Source organism: Podarcis raffonei, chromosome 9 (genome assembly GCF_027172205.1).
Source record: "Podarcis raffonei isolate rPodRaf1 chromosome 9, rPodRaf1.pri, whole genome shotgun sequence".
Lineage (NCBI taxonomy): Eukaryota > Metazoa > Chordata > Lepidosauria > Squamata > Lacertidae > Podarcis > Podarcis raffonei.
In genome coordinates, this window is record NC_070610.1 from 6,569,988 (window position 1) to 6,595,622 (window position 25,635).

At 46.6% G+C, this 25,635-nt stretch overlaps 1 protein-coding gene across 5 annotated transcripts in view; it reads right to left on the reverse strand.

The window, feature by feature from the left end:
* The window catches only part of CCDC33 (coiled-coil domain containing 33), a 157,133-nt gene that overhangs the window by 37,834 nt on the left and 93,664 nt on the right, over positions 1–25,635 (reverse strand). The gene's annotated exons all lie outside the window — the stretch shown is intronic.

Below are 25,635 nucleotides of genomic sequence, written 5' to 3' on the forward strand. Positions count from 1 at the left end.
CTTTTAACGTGCCCAAATTTTCTATTCCAGACAGGGCGAAAAGGAGGCACCTGTGTGTAGGAAGAGCCTTGGAAGAAAAAGCATAGAACCATAGAATTGTAGAGTTGGAAGGGACCCAGGGGTCATCTAGTCCAACCCCCTGCGATGCAGGAATCTCAACTGAAGCATCCCTGACAGATAACCATCCAGGAAAGAGAGTCTACCACCTTCTGAGGAAGTCAGTCCTACTGTTGAATGGCTCTCACCTTCAGAATGTTTTTCCTGTAAACAACAGATGAGAATCTCCTTTCTTGTAACTTGAATCCATTGGCTTGGGTCTTAGAATCATAGAATCATAGAGTTGGAAGAGACCACAAGGGCCATCGAGTCCAACCCCCCTGCCAAGCAGGAAACACCATCAGAGCACTCCTGACATATGGTTGTCAAGCCTCTCTTCCCCTCTGCAGCAGCAGAAACCAAGCTTTCTCCATCTTCCATGTGACAGCCCTTTAGATGTGACAGCTGTCAACTCTCATAACTTCCCCTGGTTTTTTAAGAGCCTCAGCTATTGGCTGCATTTCTTTGCAGGCCCTCAACAAATGGGTTTTATGGAGGCTTGAGCCAGGAACCAGGCTCAGGGCGGCTTATACAACATGTAAAAATTACATAATTACAGACATAACAAAAGCAGTCATAAACAATAAACAAAACATAAAAGGTACAGAATGAAATTGAACAATTTCCACATAAATAATAATAAAAGCAAAATACAAAATACAAAAATAATAATATCAATAATAAAATAGTATCAATGATTATTTATACAAGCAGGGCTCAAATACAAAAGTTTGGTTGTGTCTAGACTAACCTTGTGAAGAATACAGAGATCATAAAGATCTGACTGATTATGAAAGAATCTAAGGAAGGGAAATGATTGAAGAACAGATGTAAATGCGAGTAAGACAACTAAGAGACATGTGGTGAATGTGGTGGAAGTCTTTTATAATATTTTAACTAAGATTTATATATTGCAGTATTTGAAGCAAGGATTTGGTAGTATTCCAGGTTATGAAAAGTATTTTTTCCCCTTTTGTCTTTTTTCTTTATATCTTTTATTTTTCCTTTTCTTTCCTTTTATTTTTATTAGTTTTCATTTTGGAAAATATGTATTTAAGTGTGTTTACAGTGTTATGTCTTGTTCTTTGTTTTTCTTTGTTTAATTTCTATTTTTTGAAAAAAATAATAAAAATTAAAAGAAAAACAAAAAACAGCAACAATGGACCCCCCCCACCGGCCCCAATCATGCACTGAACATCCTATTTGTACAGGGACCTGTGTGCAGATTCTGAGACTTGTATAGTATTTATCTATTACTTATTTCATAAAACTGATACACCGTTTGAAAAAGAAAGTTCAAAGTGGTTTACCAAAAAAAGGACAAAACAGTCGACCCATCAATAAGAACAATTAGCAAAGATTGTTTAAACTTTCGAAAAGTGACTTTCTAAACATCTGTGTAGGCTTGTGTAAGCAAGAATGCTCTGGATAGGCACCAAGAGGACAGAGAAAGCACAAAGGCCTGCATGGTTCTCCTCTTTCTCACAGAATCCTCACAATAACCCTGTGAGGTAAGTTAGCCTGAGAGGCAGTGACTGGCCCAAGCCCACCCAAGCGGAGATTTCAACCCTGGTCTCCCAGATCCTCGTCCCTAAAAACACACGAGCACCTAAGAAGAGCCCTCCCGGATGAGGCCCCAGCATCCTGCTACTCAGCTATACAGCTGCAAATACAGTGGTACCTCTGGTTACGTACTTAATTCGTTCTGGAGGTCCGTTCTTAACCTGAAACTGTTCTTAACCTGAAGCACCACTTTAGCTAATGGGGCCTCCCGCTGCTGCCGCGCTGCCGGAGCACGATTTCTGTTCTCATCCTGAAGCAAAGTTCTTAACCCAGGGTACCATTTCTGGGTTAGCAGAGTCTGTACCCTGAAGCGTCTGTAACCCAAGGTACCACTGTAAAGCGTTGTGTGTTGTAAAGTGCTTTATACAAATGTGGCACTAGATGGCAATGGTGAGCTATGGCAAATTCAATATATTTTTTTCAAAACTTTTTTTTTTAAAAAAACTATTCACAATGTTTTTTATATGTGCCTAGATTCCACCCTGTTCTCCCAGTGGCCAACCAGATGCTGATTATGGGAATCCTGCAAGAAGGCCGGAGCACAAGAGCCATCTCCCTTCCTACGGTTTCTAGCGGCTGAAATAGTTTGTTTGCTTCAAGTTGACACTGGAATCAGGGTGAAAGAAAGGGCAGCTGGGTCAGTCTTAATGGCTGGCCCTCATTCCGAAGCAATTATGGTCTATGTCTCCCTGGAGAAGAGCAAAGAGTGTCAGTAACTAGAGGTCACGGAGACACAAGATTTACAGATGCAGCTCTGCAGCCCAAGGCCTTCCTGTGTAAATGATGATGATTCTACCAGGTTGTGCTCAGGCATTGCTGTTATCTGCAGCATGCACTCATGGCTTAGGTAAAGGTAAAGGTACCCCTGCCCGTACGGGCCAGTCGTGTCCGACTCTAGGGTTGTGCACCCATCTCACTTAAGAGGCCGGGGGCCAGCGCTGTCTGGAGACACTTCCGGGTCACGTGGCCAGCGTGACGAAGCTGCTCTGGCGAGCCGGCACCAGCGCAGCACACGGAAACGCCGTTTACCTTCCCGCTATAAAGCGGTACCTATTTATCTACTTGCACTTAGGTGTGCTTTCGAACTGCTAGGTGGGCAGGAGCTGGGACCGAGCAACGGGAGCTCACCCCGCCGCGGGGATTCGAACTGCCGACCATACGATCAGCAAGTCCTAGGCACTGAGGTTTTACCCACAGCGCCACCCGCGTCCTCATGGCTTGCAGGATGGCTATTGCCGCTTGCCTTGCTGGTGCTCTTGGCGTTCTACAAAAGCCGTTCTCTGTTGCCTCCTGTCCACAGAATCCCTGTCCCGGTTTCTCCAAGACTGGGAACATCATCAGAAACACCTTTAAAAACAAAGAGCATCGGACCCAGGAGAGCATCGCACCCTTTCTGGTGCCTGCTAAAAATGTTCTTCTTTTGGCAGGCCTATGCAGATGCTTAGAAATACTGATGTGAATTTTAATGTGTTTTAGTGTTTTTTTGATTTTTTTTTTGTATGTTTTAAAGTATTGATGTGATTTCTTGTTTTTTTTTCTTTTTGTAAACCTCTTTGAGGCTTGTTTTACAATCAAGAGGTGCGTACATTTTACAAAATAAATAAAAATTAATAAAATGCCATAAAAAGAGAATATCAAAGCGGCTTACAGCAGTAACACATTGCTCAGAGCACCTTATGACAGCAATTAAAATACAACCCCGTATGATTAAGCTATACAACAACTTCCACAATGTAAGAGAAGAACGGGGAATCTGCAGCACTCCATATATTGTTGAGGGTGCACAGTTCTCATTGGGCTTTTGGGGAGTTTTATTCTGCCTCCTGCCCCATTTCTCCCACGCCTTATGAAAGGCTTTTTTTGTGCTTCTGCAGAAGCCTGCTGTTACCTCCCTCTTGTGCATAGGTGATGCCAGTTTGGCTCCACTAAGAATAAGCAACTTTGCTATTAATGCACAAGACGCTGTGTGCTGAGCCTATCACCTTGTTTAGGTCCCACAGCCCAGGTTTTAATCCATCAGCAGGTCCAATTGATGCAGTCCTTGCCAGCAGATGAGCCACTGATAAACTTGCATCTGTGGTGTCCCTGTCTATTTTCTTATTTAATCCATCCTCTGTCTGCATTGCTCTCCTGCATGCCATTGTTAAAGAGCGTTTCCTTAAGCCCATTTTCCTAATCCTGATATCTTAATTGTACTGAGGATCACTGATGTTTGCATTCCCGTGGGGCTCCTCTGTTTGGCTTTATCCCTTCTGATTTCCCACAGGATTGCCATAGATCTCTCAGCTAGTGGAGTCACTTGACTCTGGTGCTCAATATGCCCCCACCCTCCAAGCAGACAGTAGGGAAGTTCCAGCCCAGATGTTCTAACACAATATTGACAGAGAGTCAGTGGTGGTGTAGTGGTCAGAGTGCCATAACACTAGGACTCATGGACTTCCAGTGAAGCTGAGTGTAGGAAAATTCAGGACTGATCAAAGAAAGTACACAATGCAAGAACTACGGAACTCCCTCCGGCTGGAAGCAGCAATGGCCACCAGCTTGGATGGCTTTAAAAAAGGACTGAAGAAATTCAGGAAGGAGCAGAGGACTGGTGATGGCTCCTAGCCATGATGGCTGTGCCCTGCCTCCACCATTAAGCAGGGCTCTTCTCACGTTCTTATCTATTTTCAGTGCTGGGCATCAGATCACACACCTGAGCAAAGGCCTTCCACCGCAGTGCTCCACTGACTTACTTTTAAAGCCTCCACAGAATGAGAGTCTACCACTTCTGAGGGAGTCTGTCCCACCATCAAACAGCCCTTCACAGTCAGAAAGTTCTTCCCAAGGTTGCGTCAGAACCTCCTTCCTTGTGAACGCTCGCATTTGAGATGGAAGAGAGATCCCATTTTGCGAAAACCAACTCATCTTAACTTACGGTTTCGGTGCCTCAAATCAAGCAAAGATTTCATGGGTCAGATCCTGACCTGGAGGGTGGCCTTGCAATACCAGTTGGAGAAAGACAACATTGAGCATGTGAGACTGAGCGGTGGCAGAGGGACACCACCAGGGGGCCCTTCTGAAAGTTAAAATCAGCCACCCTTCCTCCCCCCCCCCGCTTTGTATTTATTTCCAGCACACATTCCTTCCAAATGATCAATCTCATCTCCTGTCCTGCACCTGGGTGGCGTCATTGGGAATTAATTGCCCTTTATCTGGTTAAACTGGCGGTGAACTCAGAAGCTATTTGCCTTCATCTACTGTGAGGCAAGACAGCCTGCAGTCTTGTAATGGGAGCTGGAAGGAGGAAGGAGAGGAAAATTCATGCCAGCGATGAGAACGGTATATTATCCTCCGCATTGCTATTCAATTTGAGAGTTAATTGGATTGTATCGGAAAGCATTTGATCTCGGCTGAGGCTGGCTTAATAGAGACACCGCTTCACTCCGAGCTGCCCCATTCAAAACGGGTGGTTTTGAGGGAGGGCGAAGAGATGGTCATCGCTGCCACGCCACAGATCCTGCTGCCAAAGGCAGATAGTATATCCAGCAACAGAATAAAAGCCATTGGATTACACTAGTAAACCCTCTGAAGAGACAAGCTCTATCTGGCTGGGGTTTGCTTTGCTCAGCCTGCTTCTCTGAGATAAGGCAGGGGAGGCAGCCATCCATTCTGGGTGGTGTCACACAAACAGTCCGATTTCCCCGCAACCTCCCCACATCCCTCCCCATTCCCTTTTCTCAAAGGGCTGGAACACTGGGAGAGATGAAAGTCATCAAGCAACTTCCCACGGCCTCCAACCAAACATGTTCAAAGATGCGTGTCGCAGGCTCAGACGTCAGGCTCTAAGACCCAAATAATAAGAGCAAAAGAGGTACAAAGCACAAGCGAAGATAAAAAAGAGCAAACCTTCAAAAGGATAGTTTGAGGCGCAAAATGCACTACCTAGCGCTTTTTTCCATACTACATACTTTTGCCTAAGAGCTTTCTTAGCATTGAAACAGGGTGTGGTGAGCCACTTTTAACAGTCATGGCTTCCATGGAAAACACTGCCTGGAATTAACACCTCATTAGGGTGCAGTAACATATGGAAAATTGCATTACATGAACAACTTAACTGGTGCATCTGTTTTTATGAAAGAAAGAAAAAGGCAACCTCTTTTGTGGAATTTTATTGAATACATAAAGAACACAATTTATCTCTTCCACAAGTCGCTCAAAAAAATTGGGATAAATAACTTATAACTGGTTGAAAAATGCTATGGTTGTAATATAGAGTCTTTTATTCTTGGTAGTCCTTGGGCCTCTGATGGTTTAATTCATATGTTTCTGTTTCTGTTTATCTTGTAAGTCATGTGCACCACACTTGCTCCTTCGTTTCTTACGATAGTGCTCTCCACTTGCCTGTTTTGTTGTTTAGTCATTTAGTCGTGTCTGACTCTTCGTGACCCCATGGACCAGAGCACGCCAGGCACTCCTGTCTTCCACTGCCTCCCACAGTTTGGTCAAACTCATGCTGGTAGCTTCGAGAACATTATCCAACCTCTGTCGTCCCCCTCTCCTTGTGCCCTCCATCTTTCCCAACATCAGGGTCTTTTCCAGGGAGTCTTCTTTTCTCATGAGGTGGCCAAAGTATTGGAGCCTCAGCTTCAGGATCTGTCCTTCCAGTCAGCACTCAGGGCTGATTTCCTTCAGAATGGATAGGTTTGATCTTCTTGCAGTCCGTGGGACTCTCAAGAGTCTCCTCCAGCACCAGAATTCAAAAGCATCCATTCTTTGGTGATCAGCCTTCTTTATGGTCCAGCTCTCACTTCCATACATCTCATCTCAAACATCCCGATAGCCAGCTTTATCATATCTTCTTGTGTATGTACCATCCCATTGCAGCCTTGGTTCAGTTTTAAAGTCTCATTAAATTCTCTTTTGTTACTTGGGTTATATGGATAAATTTAATAAAATACCTAAAAATGACAGTCTTGGCTTCCCAGAGTTCAGAAGTTGGCCATCACATCACCTGTCTTCTCTTCTCCAGGCTAAAAATGGCCAACTCAACCGTTCCCCATAAGGCTTGGTTTCCAGACCCTCCCTCAACTTGGTCGCCCTCCTCTGTGTATGTCAATATCCTTCTTAAGCTGTGATGTCCAGAACAGAGCTCAGGGCTCCAGGTGGGGTTCAAACTAGGCAGAATATTGCAGTACTTTTACTTCCCTTGATCTGGACACTAGATTTTTGTTGATGCAGCTAAGAATCACATTGCCTTTATATTATTATTATTATTATTATTATTATTATTATTATTATTATTATTTGCTGTTGCATTTGGTCAATGCCAATTGCAAGAGTCCATCACATGCAGCATTTTAAGATCTATATGGCACTCTCCGCCTCCTCCAAATCTCTCCCCCTTTGGTCCACTTTTATAAAGCCAGGAATTTTCTTCCCAGAGCTTCCTGTTGAGATGTAGGCTTTCAGCACCTTTTCCCTTCTGCAGAGGCAGGGGACTTTTGAGGATGGTCCGTCCTCTGAGGCTGATGGGTCCAATGGGTTTCCAGGCAGCTGTGGGGGATTTTCAGGATGATATGGCTGGCACTCCTGCTGAAGCCCGGGCTGACCTCTGGAACATCCAAATTGCTTGGGCAGTTGCCACAATCGCTCCGAGTGCCCTCTCTCACTTTGTGGAGCCCATTTGGCTCCCGGGTATACTCCAGAGCTTAGGGCAAGTAAACAAGTTTGGGGACAGCTCAAATGCAGGTGACGGAAAGTTCTGGCTGAATGCAGCTGGACATCATCAAACCTACCTAGTGGAAGTGAAGGCAATAAAGTATACCTTCTTTGCTACATTTGCATTCTCATTTCCTTGTTCGGCGGAGCTCTTTCTAGGCAGTGCTGGGCTTTTTACAGGCTGGCCCAAAGGAGGTGACCGAACAGTTGGTAGCTCACTGTGACTTGTTTGCAAAGTGTTTTGAGCATAAAATCGCTTGCACCCACAGAGATCTTGACTCTGCTGTTATAGCAGATTAATCTCATGGAGTGTCCAGAGCATTGTCTTGCCCTGTTGTGTTGGATGAATTTCAGTTCATCCAAGACTCAAGGATGAGGACAAGGTGCTTGGATCGGTCAGGGCACTACGGACCCTTGTCCCTCTCGGCTGATTAAAACTAGCAAGAAGGGGACAGCTGGCTGGACCAGGGAAGTGGTTTATGCCTCCTTGCGAGAGATGGCGGTCCCTGCCTGCATGAAGGAGGCAGTGGTGAAACCACTCCTCAAGAAACCATCCCTGGACTCAGAAAAGTAGCTGCTGGTCAGTTGCTTTTCTCTCCCTGGGCAAGGTTCTTGAGTCGCGGACCAGATCCAGGCACTCTTGGAAGAAACTGATTTTCTAGATCCATTTCAATCAGTGTTTAGGCCCGGTTTTGGCACACAAGCTGCTTTGGTTGTCCGGAATGATGGCATTTGTCACTGAGGCACTGGGTGGGTAGTTCCCTAGACTGGATGGCTGGAAGGTTGCCTGCTCTTAATGGGAAAAACAAAAAAATTTTTTCCTTTCAGTAGCACCTTAAAGACCAACTAAGTTAGTTCTTGGTATGAGCTTTCGTGTGCATGCACACTTCTTCAGATACACTGAAATAGAAGTTGCCAGATCCCTCTATATAGTGAGATCTTGTATAGAAATGTCCTGGGAGATTGAAGTGTTCTCCTACTGGTTTCTCTGTCTTGTGATTCTTGATGTCCGATTTATGTCCGTTTATTCTTTGGCGTAAGGTTTGGCCTGTTTGTCCAATATAGAGAGCTGAAGGACACTGTTGGCATTTGATGGCATATACAATGTTAGACGATGAGCAATTAAATAGTCCCGAGATGGTATGTGTGATGTTGTTGGGGCCAGTAATGGTGTTGTCCGGGTGTATGTGGCAGCAAAGTTGCTACAAGATCAAAGGTAGCAAAGTTGCTACAAAAACACCTACAAGATCTCAAAGTAGCTGTTTTACTACAAAGGAATTTCAGAAATAGACTGGAAAGAGAAGCTGCTGAATTGCAACTCATTACCAAACTTAAAACCATGGAGAGACCTGGTCTGAACAAAGACATTGGATTCTTATCTCATTATACATGACAAAGCCATTTTTCACCTTCTCACCCCTTGCTTTTTCCTGTAAGACCTATTGCAGTCGTTAAGAGTCGTCAACAGGCTCATCACAGCTATCTGCCAATCACCCATTCCCACCACCCTTCTGAGTAATACCCCTCCCCACCTTCTCACTATATAGAGGGATCTGGCAACTTCTGTTTCAGTGTATCTGAAGAAGTGTGCATGCACACGAAAGCTCATACCAAGAACTAACTTAGTTGGTCTTTAAGGTGCTACTGGAAGGAAAAAATTTTTTTGTTTTGACTATGGCAGACCAACATGGCTACCTTTCTGTAACTGCTCTTAATGGGGTTACACTCCCTATGAAGGAGTGGGTATGCAGCTGGATCTTCTGGATCCTTTGCTGTCACTTGAGGCTTAGGTGGCCTTAGAGTGCCTTCCATCAGCTTTGTTTGGTGGCCCAGATGCCCCCCCCATCTAAACAGGGATAGCCTAACGTCTGTTGTCTATGCTCTGGTAACCAATAGGTTGGATTACTGCAATACGTTATATGTATGGCTGCCTCTGAAGATGGTTTAGAAGCTTCAGCTGGTGCAGAATTTGGCGGCCAGGTTGCACCAATCCTGGTCCAACTGCACTGGCTGCCAATTAGCTTCTGGGCCCAATTCAATGTGCTGCTTTTGACCTATAAAGCCTTAAACGGCTCAGGACCACAATACTTGAAGAACCGCCTCTTCCCATATAAACCAACCCGGACTCTGCAATCATCATGTGAAGCCCTTCTTTATGTGCTTTCTCAACAAGAGGTCCAGAGGATGGCAACTAAAAAATGGGTCTTTTCTGCAGTGGCTCCCTGTTTGTGGAATGCTCTCTCCCAGGGATGTTCAGCTGGTGCCTTCATGATATACATTTAGTCACCAGGCAAAAACCTTCCTCTTCAACCAGGCCTTTGGCTGATTCACGTCCGATGCCCTCTTCAATGTGTTGTGGGAGGGGAGATTATTGGCTTGTTGTCCTTACTTTTACTATGTATTTTGTGGTTTTTATACTGTTATTTAATGTCGTGAACCGCCCTGGGATCTGCGGATGAAGGGCGGAATACAAATTTAATCAATAATAATAATAATAACCTTTTCTCCCATCCTTGAAAGTTGTTTACTGAGCCTACATATTTTAATGACAGTGACTTTGCAGGTTTTATTTACTGGCCCAAGGTGGGCAGTACATCCATTTACTCAAAGACCATAAGGTCAGCTTGTACTACAAGGCTGGGATATGCTTCATTCAACACTGATAACGCCAATATGCCATTGGGGGTTAATGACGCAAAAAGGAAATAAAGATATCTCCCCCCCTCTCTCTCCCCCTCACCATTCAATATGCCAAGATATGACATTTCTCACATACACCATATTCTGCTCATATTCTGTCTGCTTCAGTTTGGCTGGCAGACCCTGCTTGGCTCAGAATTCTAATTAGCACAAAATAATTTGGGCTTGTTAGCGAGCTAGCTACAACAACGTCTAATGAGCTCCTTTCGTTTGGGCTGTTAATTAGCACTTAAAAAGGTCTGTTTGGCTTACAGAATTAGCAGTAAATCAGGCACCAATCAACTGCTCCATGACAAGTGCAACAACGAGGTTTTGCAGCGCTCTGCTGCCTAGGCAGGACTCAGCCAGTTTCCAATCCATGCTGCACAACAGCTCAGTTACATCTACCAGAAGTGCCCTGGACCCCTTCTCTCCCCCTCCCACCAATTTCCAAGGCAGGCTCTTGAAGAATCAGAGCATATGCAACAAAGTTCATAGGAATACATGGGGAATCTGCAAAATCCAAGTCTCATCTGGATTATTGTAACTCGCTCTACGCGGGGCTGCCCTTGAGACTGACCCAGAAACTGTCGTAATCAAGCCTTGTCAGAGGAATTTGCTACTCTCCAGGCACCCGGCTTGAGTTACTTGTTGACCTCCCCGTCTGCGACTCCCGGCAAGATCAGGCGAGATCTCAATCGGCGATCCTCCTCTAACGTGAGAAGAACACACCACTCCTCCCCTGCCATCCCCAGGGAGGGGAAGAGACAGACAGAAATGTATTTACATGCCTTTATTTCTGTCCTTCCAGCAGTACAGAGAAAACGTGTCTGCACTCTCTTAACACCAACAGCAGAGAGTGAATAACTCCTCCCATGTACTTCCAGTACAGGTCAGATGACACTCTGAGCTAACATCCGGTGCTCAGTGGTGTGAATAGACTGTTCCTTTGTTCCCACGCTACAGTCCCAAACATCAACATCCTGTTTGGCTTTCCAGCCATCTGGAGCCCGCTGCTGCATTGCTCCTTTTTCGTAACAGAAACTCCAGCGGGTGCAGAATGCCGTGGCGAGACTCCTTACGGGGTCCTCGCTGCGGGATCACATTCACCCAGTGCACTGGCTCCCGGTGGAGTACAGGGTCAGGTTTAAGGTGCTGTTTTTAACCTTTAAAGCCCTATATGGCCTAGGACCCTCGTACCTACAGGACTGCCTCTCCTAGTATGTCCCACGGAGGACCTACGGTCTTCAAACAAAAACATCTTGGAGATGTTTTTCAGCTTTTTCAGATGTGGTCCTGACTTGGTGGAACGCTCTGTCACAAGAGAGTAGGGCCCTGCGGGACTTGACATCTTTCCGCAGGGCTTGCAAGACAGAGCTGTTCCACCAGGCCTTTGGCCAGGGCACAACCTGACCCCCCTCTTTCCTTCTGTAATCCTCATAGAAGTCTAGCCCAATGGTTGCCATTAATTCGATTTGAACTGATTTTTATAATGAATTGATTTTAGACTGCTGTATTACTTTACTGTCGTTAGCCGCCCTGAGGCCAGCTTCGGCTGGGGAGGGCGGGATATAAAAAAAATATTTTTATCATCATCATCATCATCATCATCATCATCATCATCATCTTTGTTCCCAAATAGGTATAAAGTGCTTGAGAAGAAAAGACAATACCCTGCTGGATCAACCCAGTCCAAACTTCGTGAGCTAATATATGAGTTGAAAGGTGTTCAAAGGCTCTTCTAGTCCAGCACCCTGTTCCCACAGTGGCCAACGAGATGCCAGTGGGAAACCAGCAAGCAGGATTAGAGCACAAGAGCCCTCTTCCATAAGAACAGCCTGCTGGATCAGGCCAATGGCCCACCTAATCTAGCACCCTCTTCTCTTTTTTTTTATGGAATATTTATTAAATTTTCCAATTTTTAAAACAAACAAACAAACAAAACAAACAGAAACATTAAACACAGGCATAAAATTCATAAACCATACTTTTAAATAACAAATTTCTCAGACCTCCTCATACTTCTCCTTCTTGTATCCCAATTAAGATTATTTGTTCAGCAAATCCTTCATTTAAAGCATTACAGCTTATAACATTACCTTATTTTTCAAACCCTTTCTTTTCCCCATCTATGTTCTTATGTATTATTGCAGCTAGAAACCTCTCAATTTCAATCCAACACCATCTAACTTTCTTAAATTTTACAATGTTTCTGTAAATAGTCCTTAAATTTTTTCCAATCTTCTTCAGCCGACTCTTCTCCCTGGTCACGGATTCTGCTCGTCAATTCTGCCAGTCCCATACAGTCGATCATTTTCATCTGCCATTCTTCCAGAGTGGGTAGATCTTGCATCTTCCAATACTGTGCGATGAGTATCCTTGCTGCTGTTGTAGCATACATAAAAAAAGTTCTGTCCTTCTTTGGCACCACTTGGCCGACCATGCCCAAGAGAAAGGCCTCTGGTTTCTTCAAGAAGGTATATTTAAATACCTTTTTCAATTCATTATATATCATTTCCCAGAAAGCCTTAATCTTTGGGCACGTCCACCAAAGGTGAAAGAATGTACCTTCAGTCTCTTTACATTTCCTCTAGCACCCTCTTCTCACAGTGGCCAACCAGATGCCTCAATGGTATGCCCACAAGCAGAATCCAAGCACCAAAGCCCTCTTCTCTCCTGACATTCAGAAACAATTTCTGCCTCCAACTGTGGAGGCAGAGCAGAGCCATCATGCCCAAGAGCCAGCATTAGCCCCATCCTCCATGAATTTGTGAAACCTGTTTTAAAGCCATGTGAAGGAGCGTCTCCACCCCCATCGTTCTGCCCGGACACTGAGGTCCAGCGCTGAGGGCCTTCCAGCGGTTCCCTCACTGCGAGAAGTCAAGTTATAGGGAACCAGACACAGGGCCTTCTCGGTGGTGGCTCCTGCCCTGTGGAATACCCTCCCACCAGATGTCAAAGAGAACAACAGCTAGCAGACTTTTAGAAGCCGTCTGAAGGCAGCCCTGTTTAATAATAATAATAATAAATTTTATTTATACCCCGCCCTCCCCAGCCAAGACCAGGCTCAGGGTGGCTAACAACCAACAATAAAAACAAGTTGATTAAAATGCAATTTAAAAAACAAGATTAAAAAACAACATTAAAACATTAGGATGCAGCCTCTTCACAGGAGGAGAAAGGAAAAAGAAAGAGGGGGAGGGAATCAAACTGATTCTAAGCCAAAGGCCAGGCGGAACAACTCTGTCTTACAGGCCCTGCGGAAAGAAATCAGATCCTGCAGGGCCCTGGTCTCATGAGACAGAGCGTTCCACCAGGCCGGAGCCAGTGTTGAGAAGGCCCTGGCCCTGGTTGAGGCTAATCTGACTTCCTTAGGGCCCAGGACCTCTAGGGTGTTGCTATTTATGGACCTTAAGGTCCTCCGTGGGGCATACCGGGAGAGGCAGTCCCGTAGGTACGAGGGGGGGAAAAGATTAGGGAAGCTTTTAATGTCTGATGCATTACGGTACAGTGGTAACTCGGGTTACATACACTTCAGGTTACAGACTCCGCTAACCCAGAAATAGTACCTTGGGTTAAGAAATTTGCTTCAGGGTGAGAACAGAAATCGTGCTCCGGCGCCGCGGCAGCAGCGGGAGGCCCCATTAGCTAAAGTGGTGCTTCAGGTTAAGAAGGGACCTCCGGAACGAATTAAGTACTTAACCCGAAGTACCACTGTATTTTAATATTTTGTTGGAAGCCACCCAGAGTGGCTGTGGAAGCCCAGCCAGATGGGCAGGGTATAAATAAATTATTATTATTATTATTATTATTATTATTATTATTATTATGCTTCTCTGGTTGAGCAGGGAAGATCCCTGCCTGAAATCCTATACAGCAGCTGCCAGTCAGTGTGGGCAATACTAAGCTAGAAGAACCTAGAGCATAACTGGGCATGAAGCAGCTTCTGGTGCTATTATGCTTTGTATGCAGAAGCTCCCAGCTTTAATCTGGCATCTCCAGGAAAAGCAAATAAATTCCTCTGTGTGAAACCGTAGCAAGTCACTGCCTGTAGACAATATTGAGTTAGGTGATTGTGTCTTTCCATGAGAACATGTACGGCACTGTCCAATATGATGGCTCATCCTCAAGACACCTTCCCTATAAAGAGCAGCATGAAACAGGGCCGTGTTCTCGCTGCAACACCTGTTGGTATATTCTTCTCCCCATTGCTTTCCTATGTGTTCAACTCAACTGAAGATGTTGTGTACTTTCATTTTATGAGTGACGGGGATCTGTTCAACCTGGCATGTCTCTGTGCCAAGACAAAAGTGTGGCAGATCCGTATCCAAGAGATGTTGTTTGCAGATGACGCAGCCTTGAAAGCACACTCCAAGATTCATCACTGCGGAGACTCATCAACTGTTTTGCTAAGCCTACAGGGAGTTTGGCCTTACCATCAGCCTGACAATGACCAACATTTGGGTCGGGACGTCGCCAGCACTCCACGCATCAGCACTGGTGACCACATGTCTGACGTGGTAGACAATTCTCTCTACCTGGGTCCCAGCATAACCAGCAATCTCTCCACCATCGCTGAGCTGGACAAGCATATTGGTAGGGCAGTTTTGGCAATCACCTCTCAAAAAAGGTATGGGAAAATGTGATGCCAACAGCTAATACCAAGATGAAGGTCTACTAGGCTTATGCGTTGAACACGCTGCTTTATGGGAGTGAGTCGTGGGCAACTTAAAACCGTCATGAGCGATGCCTCAACACCTTCCACATATCAGGAGGATTTGGGGTATCACATGGAAGGAAAGAAGACAAAACAAAGACATGGTCTTCTAAACCAGGGGCAGGCAAACTAAGGCCCGGTGGCCGGATGCGGCCCAATCGCCTTCTCAATCTGGCCCGCGAACTGTCCGGGAATCAGTGTGTTTTTACATGAGTAGAATGTGTCCTTTTATTTAAAATGCATCTCTGGGTTATTTGTGGGGCCTGCCTGGTGTTTTTACATGAGAAGTATGTGTCCTTTTATTTAAAATGCATCTCTGGGTTATTTGTGAGGCCTGCCTGGTGTTTTTACATAAGAAGAATGTGTTCTTTTATTTAAAATGCATCTCTGGGTTATTTGTGGGGCATAGGAATTCGTTCATTCATCCCCCCCCCTTCAAAATATAGTCTGGCCCACCACATGGTCTGAGGGACAGTGGACCGGCCCACGGCTGAAAAAGGTTGCTGATCCCTGTTCTAAACCCACATTCTCAGGGTGTTTGCACTCCTGTCTCAGTGACTTCTACACTGGCTTGGTCACGCCCACAGAATGGAAGATGGCAAGATTCCCAAGGAAGTTCTCCACAGGGCAAACTGGCAGGCCAACTCTGCGCTACAAAGATGTTTGCAACCACGACGTGAAGGCTGGCAACATCAACCCTGCAATGTGGGAATCCCTTACAGATGACCACAGTGCCTAGTGATAGTCAGCCATGTATCCCTAGCAGTGGCCAGAGGAGAAATGGAAGGAGTGCAGAGCTCTACAACCATAGCAGATACTACAAGCTTCCAACAGCTTGACCTCACTTCATAAGGCACACTCCTCTGTTGTTGCCCAAGACAAACGGATGCCAGACAATGGTCTGACTCATCTAAGAAGCATAGAATCATAGATAGAAGAGCTGGGAAGAACCCTGAGGGTTTTCGAGTCCAAGCCCTGCAACACAGATTCCTGTGTGTCCACAGAATGACAGCCTTAGTGACACCTACCCCTCAGTCTGAGGGGTTTGCAGGCTCCCCCCATCCCCCTTTCCCTGACTCTCCTCCCAGATCGTCTTACTCAGGCATCCCTCTTCAAAGTGCCATTTATCGAAAGCCAGCAAAAAGGGATCAGCCTCAAAATTCTACCTTGGTAATAACAAGCCTTGCGGCAGGTGGCAGCTAATCGCAGAGGATTAAGGGCTGTAGCGCAGAGAAGCTTGGGAAAAGATTGGTGCAATCCAGCACCACGAAATGCATTAGCTTCCATTGTCCTCCTCGCCAAATGGGCTTTGCTCGGTTGCTCCGGCCCTGAAACAGGAGCCAATTCCAGCTCAGAGCGACAGTAGGGATGATTACAGCTGGAAGGGGGTCAAAATCCCCAGTAACAAGCCTCTTCAATCACACATAAAAGCACAGAACTGAAGCATGACAAATGCATTTTGTCAGGAAAATACAGGGAGGATAAGAAGAGCCTGGCTGGGCTGGATCAGGTCAGTGGCCCACCTCGTTCAACCTCCTGTTCTCACAGCGGCCAACCGCAGTGGGAGGCCATGGGAAGCCGGTAGTCCGGAGATGAAGGCAGCAGCAACTCTCCTTGCTCCCTCCTGCACATGGCAAGCATTGCATGTCAGAAGAAATGCCTGAATGGAGCAGGGAGGTGCATGCTTTTTGCTGAATGCACGCGCATTGATTCTAAATGGCACTAGATGGCACTGTAACAACTGCAAATGGATGTCAAGCGTAAAAGATCCTGCCTCGTGAATCTTGGAGCCACCCTGACTTTCACAGCCTCTTGCCTGGATTGCTCTTGACAATCTCTAGTTTGGCAGAGTGGCGGCACCAGTGGCATGCAAGGCCAGCAGTAGATTTGCAGCATCTTGCTATACCGTCTTCCAAATTGGAAAAGCCCCCAGTAGGTTACTAAGGAGCGTGCGAGACGAGCCAGGAATACTGATGCCTGTGAATGGTTTGCTCCAGCTGTAGAATACATGTGCGACTTGAGCAAGGAGGGAAACTCCCAAAGTGCCTTGTGCCCTGCCCTGAAAGCAGGCCGAAGGCAGAAACACAAAGCAGGAAAAGTGGGGAATGTCTCAGGAAATTGAGATAAAAGATCTCTACGCCTCTCCACTCACCCAGGCTGGCCTGGCCATGTCACCCGTCAAATGTTTTCAGTTTCTATCTGACAATGGACCCGTGCAGAACGGACCCATATGTGTGTGGCATCCAGGGACGCTGTGAAGACTGGGCACTGCGGCAACGTCCTGTTGAGGGTGAAGGCAGGGCTGTGGGGAGAGGATGGGATCCCAGCTCTAGAGCAGGACAGCTCGAGTGACTTCTACACTGCATGGAAACATGGCAAAGGTGTTCCGCCCTGCAGGGCAGGGATTGGAGAGGCCTTCTGGGCACCCATTAATTCTTCCATTTGCCTTGGGGAGGCCACTGGGCACCCTGGCTGGGCAAGCCCCTTCTCCCTCGCCTGAAGAAAGCACCAAGAGGAGGGATCAGAAGGTGTGAGACCACTAGCAGGGTCCTAGAGCCCACCTGCCTCCTTCCCAATCTGCCATGACTGGAGCTGTCTGCTGGCCAGGGGAAATTGAGGCGCCCTAGGATCAAGTCAGAAGCCATGATTTAGGAATTTTGTGACAGTCTCGGAAAAATCGGGACATTTGGAGGGTATGGATACACATCTGAATTAGGCAGAAAGCCGATTCAGTGTGTACTGATAGGTGAATTTGCCTAATCCACACTTCCCAAAACAACACGCAAACTGAAACATAGAAACATCCTTCTAAATTGGCCCTTCTCTGAATGTTACAGTGGAGTCTTCTAGCCATGTAATGCGTACAAAAGAGCCTATGCTGTGGCAAAACGTGAATAAAGAGGCATCTATTAGTGAAGCTCACAAAGAAAAGGTAACATAGAAAAAAAGGCATTATATTAGGGGACCGTGCTTTGCAAAATGTGTATATTAGGCAAAATGTGCCTATTAAGAGAAATTTGCATGAAAATGCTGATGAATTTTCATGAGGACTTTTTTTAAAAAATGCAAATGGATGTGGGGAAGTGTGTGAGTGGGAAATGAGAAGTTGAGAGGTACTGGAACTGCTAGTATTCTCCCATCCCTCATCCATATGAGGAAGTTGTTGAAACCCTTCAGTATGCAGACTGACAGGTTAAAATGACAGAGCATAGTCTGGGAATGTGGACGTCCCACACTCTAGCCATGCTCACCCCATTACTGCATATGTTTGTTTCTTTCTTTCTTTCTTTCTTTCTTTCTTTCTTTCTTTCTTTCTTTCTTTCTGCGTTTTTGCACACATTTGATGCTAATATATGTTTCCTTTGCCATAAATTCCCCCCCTTTCCAGCTGATAGCCATCATTCCATGGCTATTGAATAGGCTCAGTCCTCACTGACTTGGGGGGGGTGAATTTGCTTCCCCCCCTTCTTACTTGTGGTTCTGAAGCTTCTGGGTCCCCCGCAAAGAATATTGGTACCGCCTCCTCCTCCCTCTTTTTTTCCTCCAAAGAGATTCCAACCCATCAGTACGCACCAGCTGAATTTGCTACTGGAAGCAGTGACGGCCATAAGAACTTTAGGCCCTGGGCCTTGGTGGCTGCTGCTGCTGCTGTGTGTTGAATGCATTTTATAATAAAACCTACACTGACTAAAATGCACCTTGATCAAAGGCTCATTCCACTTTCTCTCTCGCGATGCCAACATTCACACATACAAACAGACAAGTGTGAGTGCAGCTGAAAGGTGCTTGGAGTGACATGTGTGAAAACTCTCCCCAGAGCCAGATTCGCACACCAGCTGCTTTTCTCCTTCTGCCTCTTGTCTCTTGCTCCTAACAGCAGGCAAGATCATCAACGTTTTCTATCTAAAATGCAAACTGCGATCTGGGACTCCCGTGTCATTCAACTCGCAAGAGGAAAGTTGGAAGAGTCAGGAAAGATTGCAGCTCATGATGAACCTCATTTGCCATGCCCAGAGTACAAGGCATTTCTCTAAAAAAGGAAAAAGCATGAACCCAGCTTGGCATTTGCAAGCCTGTGGCTGAGGGCCTTGCAAACTGCCCTACTTCTCTGCAATGTTGAGATTTGTGTTGGCTAAGACACAGCCGCCAAGAGCAGGTCTGGACCCCAGGGGAAAATGTTTCAGGCCCCCCAGCAAGGACAGATCAGCTAAAAATATTTACTTGGGATACAAAATAAATGTGCAGTATTGTGTTCATGTTAATAATAAATATGAAAATATGCATACCTGGTGAAAATATTAAGATCCTAATGACTAATATCTAAAATATAAGCTGAACTAACCATACACTTTAACATTAAACTTGTATGTGTAATACCACACAATGTGTATCACATGACGACTTTGCTTACAAAAACATACAAATGTGACTGTGCACCACCGCACTGTTTGTGTGGAAGCAAACAATTGTACAGAGTTGGAAATGATCCGAAATGCTTGGTTGATGGCACAAGTTCACAAACTGTTATTCAGAACGGTGTGTGCACTGAACAAGAAATACGTATTTTGTCTCCACCCCCATCATTCTATCTGGACACTGAGGTCCAGCGCCGAGGGCCTTCTGGCGGTTCCCTCACTGCGAGAAGCCAAGTTACAGGGAACCAGGCAGAGGGCCTTCTCGGTAGTGGCGCCCACCCTGTGGAATGCCCTCCCACCAGATGTCAAAGAGAAAAACAACTACCAGACTTTAAGAAGACATCTGAAAGCAGCCCTGTTTAGGAAAGCTTTTAATGTTTGATGTATTACTGTATTTTAATATTTGGTTGGAAGGTGCCCAGAGTGGCTGGGGAATAATTATTATTAATTATAATTATTAATATATTATAATAATATAATAATATAATTATTAATAATTTATTATTATTATTATTATTGTTGTTGTTGTTGTTGTTGTTGTTGTTGTTGTTGTTGTCAGCAAGATACATGGACATCTTTTGGACCTTTGTAGTGGTTCCCATCCCCCACCCCGGCCACCTGGTCCTGGGCTGGGATACCATTTACAGCCCATGATAACATTGAAGACATCCACTGCAATTCTAGCCCATGTAATAATAAAAGTGTCTGTCTTCAGCTTTGGCCATGTGAGAAAATAAACCCAGCAACAGCAAAGGAGGCTTCCTCTGGAAAACCCTCACAGTATTCTTTATTTTCAGATGCCCTAAGTCAGTTCTGATGAGTTTGGCTAAAGCGGGGATGGGGAGCCTGCTATCCTCTCAATGCTCCCGTCAGTCTCAGCCATCCTGGCCAATGGGCAGGGGTGGGCGTTGGAGTCCAGCACAGGCTTTCCACACCAGACCTAAGGGATGCAGCGGGGTAAAAGACATTTTCCAGACTGAGGGTAGCATTCTTAACAAAAGAAGAGAAGCTGGAACTCAACATTCTCTTGGAATGGCAATGGCGCCCACCTGAGAGGGGCCAGAACTGAGTTCCAGCAAGTTCTGGCTGAGAAAAAGCCCTGAGAATAGCCAGGAGAATACCAGCTGGTATTCAGAGGTGTTGCTGCCTCTGGCATCATCAGAGATCAAGGACACAGTCTACCGCAACCCCCTGTACTGCTTTAGATGGGCATTTTCCTTCAACGAACCCTAGAGCACAAAACCATCTCTTTCAGCCCCGACTTTCCAATTGCTCTGAACTACTCAGAAGGCAGGGACGCGGGTGGCGCTGTGGGTGTAAACCACAGAGCCTCTTGGGCTTGCCGATCGGAAGGTCAGCGGTTCAAATCCCTGCAATGGAGTGAGCTCCTGTTGTTCGGTCCCTGCTCCTGCCAACCTAGCAGTTTGAAAGTGCAAGTAGATAAATAGATACCGTTCCGGCGGGAAGGTAAACGGTGTTTCCGTGCGCTGCTCTGGTTCGCCAGAAGCGGCTTAGTCATGCTGGCCACATGACCCGGAAGCTGCACGCCAGCTCCCTCGGCCAAAAAAGCGAGATGAGCATTGCAACCCCAGAGTCGGCCACGACTGGACCTAATGGTCAGGGGTCCCTTTACCTTTTACTTAGAAGGCAGGGACGTGGGTGGCACTGTGGTGTAAACCACAGAGCCTAGGGCTTGTCGAATGGAAGGTCAGCGGTTCGAATCCCTGCAACGGGGTGAGCTCCCGTTGCTCAGTCCCAGCTCCTGCCCACCTAGCAGTTCGAAAGCATGTCAAGTGCAAGTAGATAAATAGGTACTGCTGTGGTGGGAAGGTAAACGGCGTTTCCGTGTGCTGCTCTGGTTTCACCAGAAGCAGCTTAGTCACGCTGGCCACATGACCCGGAAAACCTGTCTGTGGACAAACGTCAGCTCCCTCGGCCAGTAAAGCGAGATGAGCGTCGCAACCCCAGAGTTGTCCGCGATTGGACTTAACGGTCAGGGGTCCTTTACCTTTACTCAGAAGGCTTCCTCACCTACTAGGCTGCAGGCCCCCTGCTGGAGCGCCATTCGCTCACATGCTGGGCTGGTTCCTGTCCAGCCGCGATGCATCGAGTCGTTTATTGTGTTTTTTTCCTATTAAGCCGTGGTCAAAATTAACTCCACACAGCAATGAACGGCAAAGCAAAAAAGTTCTGTAGATTGAGTGAGTGGGGTTTGGATATCTGTATGCTGGGTGCAGGGGGAGCAAAAAATAGCTTCTTGCATTTTATTGCCAGCTTTGTTCTGGCACAGCCACTTCCAGCCTGCCCAGGAGGTGGGGTTGCGGGCTTCACGCCCACCCCCCCACGTGAGTGGGGGCTGGTTTCAGCCCCCGTGAGAGCAGGGGAATCCCGGCCGTGTCTGCCCCCCCAGCCAGCCAATCGGCTGGCTGGGGGGGGGGTGCGTGACCTGCCCTATTTAGGGCCGACACAGAGGGGGCTCGCCCTCTTTTCGCCGGCTAGCCCCCACATTTTCCCACCCTCCCTCCCTTTAGGTAGGCTTTAGGTAGGTCTCTGACTTTGCTATGGACTTCGGTCTGTCGCTGCAAGGGGCATGGTAGGAATTTTTCCCAATTGGCAATTTCAGCCATTTGGTTTTTCGCCTACCTCTTAGCAACTCGTCACAACTTTTCGGCATTGGCGGAAGGGGTTAAGAGGATGTGGGGGGGGGGGAGGAACGCCATCACCTCCCCCCAGTGAGCGAAGGGTGGTCCGTTAAAGGACTCCGGGGGGGCGTGGCCCTGTCCGAAGCCTATGGAGGTGTGGGCCAAAGGCACGCCCCAGAGCGGTGACCCGGGGGAGCTCCTAGTCGATGTGCCTCGGCAGGAGACTCCCCCGATATAGTGTTAACCCTTCCCCGTGTCTCCAGCAAATGGGCTGGAGCCGGATAGCCGCTAGGACCAATGCCTAAGCCAATGCCTCTCATTCCTGAATTCAATAAAGTTGTGGCCTAATTCGCCCATTTAACCTTAAACTATGGTGTCTCGTGTCTTTATTTATCCTGGTGGGGGGGCGGGAACTCGCCACGCAAGTGGAATGAGAACCCAAAGCCACGGATGTGCTTGTTGCACAAGCTGAGAGAGAGCCAGCGGTTAGCAAGCAGGCGGCAGCATCGCAATGAAGGTAGCAGGATGCACTAAACCCATACAAATTCCTCTGCAGCATTAAAAAATATGTTGCTTTGTGAAGAGGAAACAGTGCTGTCGTGGTTTTGCATTACAATCAATCCATTGCTTAAATCAACACGTTGCAGATGCAAGCATTAGTTTCTGCATTATAGAGAAACTGTGCTTTTTGGGAGGAGGGGCAGAAAGAAGAGCACACAAAACCAGATATAATGGGGGAAACCCACCGAAAGAATCTCTATTCACACATACCACCCTGAACCTTCACAGTTGCATAACTTAATGCAGATATCCAAAATCATTCTAGAAACAAGCTCCACTGACGCACAGCTTACTAAGGAATCTTCTGCATGGTTTTATAAGATTTTAAAGTCTTCAATCAAAGCAGTGGGAGGAAAAAGTCAGTAAGTCACAGCCTCACACTGCTGCTTAAATATGGGGAAGGGGCTCTGAAGGGGGGGCGGTGCTTAACAACCTCTAGACCTGCTGTTAACTTTGTGGAGCCACTGGGGCAGGCGGCTCCAATTTAGCTGCATTGTTTTTCCTGATCTAAATACCCTACACGCCCCCCCCCCCACGTTGCTAATAGCCATTTGGGGAGGGATGCAAATAGCTGTTTGATCCCTTTATTTCTTGTGCTTGCAGGTGGCGGGGAGGCTAGCAAAAGCTTTGGAGGATAAATTTAGAGTCGGAAATGGGGAGGAGGATAAACCAAACCATGTGAATGCTCACTCTCTCACACACAACCACACCCCTGGGCACCCAGTACCCATGCTTTCACCATCCTTATCCTGAAGTTTTATAATGCAGAAAGACCGAAAACCTAAATACAATATAAGCTATTGTATGAACTGTTACTTTTCATTAGACCTTATTGTTATTTTTATTCAGTGTTATTTACTTGAAATGATTTCAGCCTGCCCTGGGACCTTAGGATGAAAGGGGTGTGATAAATTAAAATAATCACCATAATTATAAGATTTCATTCTCTCTCCTCACAAACACATTTATTAGGGCAACGCTTGCAGAGCTCTGTGATTACCACTCTCTGGTTCAGACAGCAACTGTGGCAAACCCAGATCTGTGGCTGCTCTGGAACATCTGGGCCAAGGATGCAAACATGTCAAATTCTGCTGTGTGCAAATTCCCCGTTTTTAAAGTGCTTTTAAAAATGCAGCCGTTGCCATTGCACCCTTTGTTCCTCTTCCTGGGCATTTAATAACCAGATTTTAATGGCATGCTATTTTATTTTTATTTTTTTAAAATCCAGACGGATGAAGTGTGCGAGACCTTCACTTAGTGACTGAGGCACTAGTAACGATTTTATCAATCCCCCAGGTTTGATGAAGTCAGCCGTATATTCACAGTCCTGAAAGATACGAGTTCTGGGGAAAGCCTGGGGTCTAAAGACTAATGCAGCTGTAATAGCAAAGAATTAGCTAAATGGATTCAGAACTGAATACTCTTTATTGTGCCGGAAGCCTTGAAACTCATACAGACAGCCATGGGCTGCTGTTTCTTTTTAATGGGGTCAGAGTACAATACCTGCTACCAGTTGTCAATTCCAGGTTTTGAGGGGGGGGGGGGGGCTTGAGCAGGTCCCTCCTCCCGAGAAAGACCCCCCCCCGACTCTCCCTTTGCTTCCTCCATTTGTTTGCCCTCAGCTCCCCCCACCCCACCAAGGCAGCGTGGACAGCAAGATAAAGGAACCTGCTTCCTCTCCTCTCAAATTATATTATCAGGAGAGAGAAAAGCAAGTCCTTCTTCACGCAGTGCCGAGTTAAACTGTGGAACTCGCCACCAACCTAGAAGGCTTTAATAAATAACAATAATCTTTTTTTTTTTATACCCCGCCCTTCCCGGTTCAGAAAACCGGGCTCAGGGCAGCTAACAACAAATTTAAAACAATCGATGCAACAAAAAAGCAGCATAAAATACAGTATAAAACGTGAACAATCAATTCAGAATTCTAAAATCAATTTAGGGGGAAAATCCATCCAATAAACATTAGATGATCACCAGGGCTAGCTGGCTAAATTAGTCCTATTTGGGCCAGCGAGGAGACCAGGGGAGAATTAGCTGTGGGATCCCAGAGCGGGGAATCTTCATAAAAAGGGGAGGGGGGAAGGAAGGGGAATAAAAGATCAGGCTAAGTTCAAATTGAAAGCCAGGTGGAATAGCTCTGTCTTAAAGGCCCTGCGGAAGGATCTTAAATCCTGCAGGGCCCTGGTCTCATGGGACAGAGCATTCCACCAGGTCGGAGCCATCACTGAGAAGGCCCTGGCCCTGGTGGAGGATAATCTGACTTCCTTAGGGCCCGGGACCTCTAAACTGTGATTATTCATGGACCAGGAGAGGCGGTCCCGTAAATACGAGGGCCCTAAGCCACAAGAGGATTGGACAAATTCATGGAGGGGGCTGTTGAAGGTGGCAGTGGACTCTCCTAGAGGTTTTGATGCAGTTTGGAGGGCCACCTGTCATAGAGTCTTTCCCTGTTCCCTATTTTGCGGTGGAGTTGGGCTAGATGAGCCCTGGGGGCAGGGGGACCTTCCAGCTTTAGAGTTCTGTAATTCTGGGATTCTGTGACCAACGGCTATCAGTCACGATAGCTCTGCTGTGTTTCGTGGTCACAGGTAGCAGTGCTTCCAAATACCACTTGCTGGAAGAGAAGAAGGCTCTTGTGCTCCTGTTTTACTTGCTGGTTTCCCACAATGGCCATCTGGTTGGCCCCTGTGATGGGGCCTGATCCAGCAGGGCAGGTGAGCAGATGAGAAGGAGGAGTGCTGGGAGGTGCACAGAGTCAACAGTGGGCCCCACAGAGGAATGTGGACCTTGGCACATGCCCAGTGATGGATCCCTGCAATGGATGCCTGGCCTGCAATGGAGATCTGAGTTTCTAGAAACAAGACAGACCTTGCTCAGGCAGTTGGTGGAGGAGCATGTCTGTGCTGCCCCTGCCCCTGAAAAGAGCTCTGCATTCGCTCTTCATCCGACTTTTTTTGGGGGGGTAGCGGGCACATTTGGAATTCTGAGAAAGTGCCATGGGTGCCAGTCATAAAATGGCTGCTGTGAGGTTCATGGCACAAGAGAAAATGGCCGCCAAATCCAAAGAAGCAAAGGAAAGAGGCAGGGCAACAAAACAGTGCAGGTCTTCCCATCCCACGTCCATCCATCTGACCACACACACACGAGGGAAAAAAGGCACCTGCATCAGTTGCCACCACGCTCAATTGCAGAAATAAGCTCTTGTCACTTCTCCTGGAATATATATTTTCCAGGTGAGTCCACTGCCTCAGATATATGT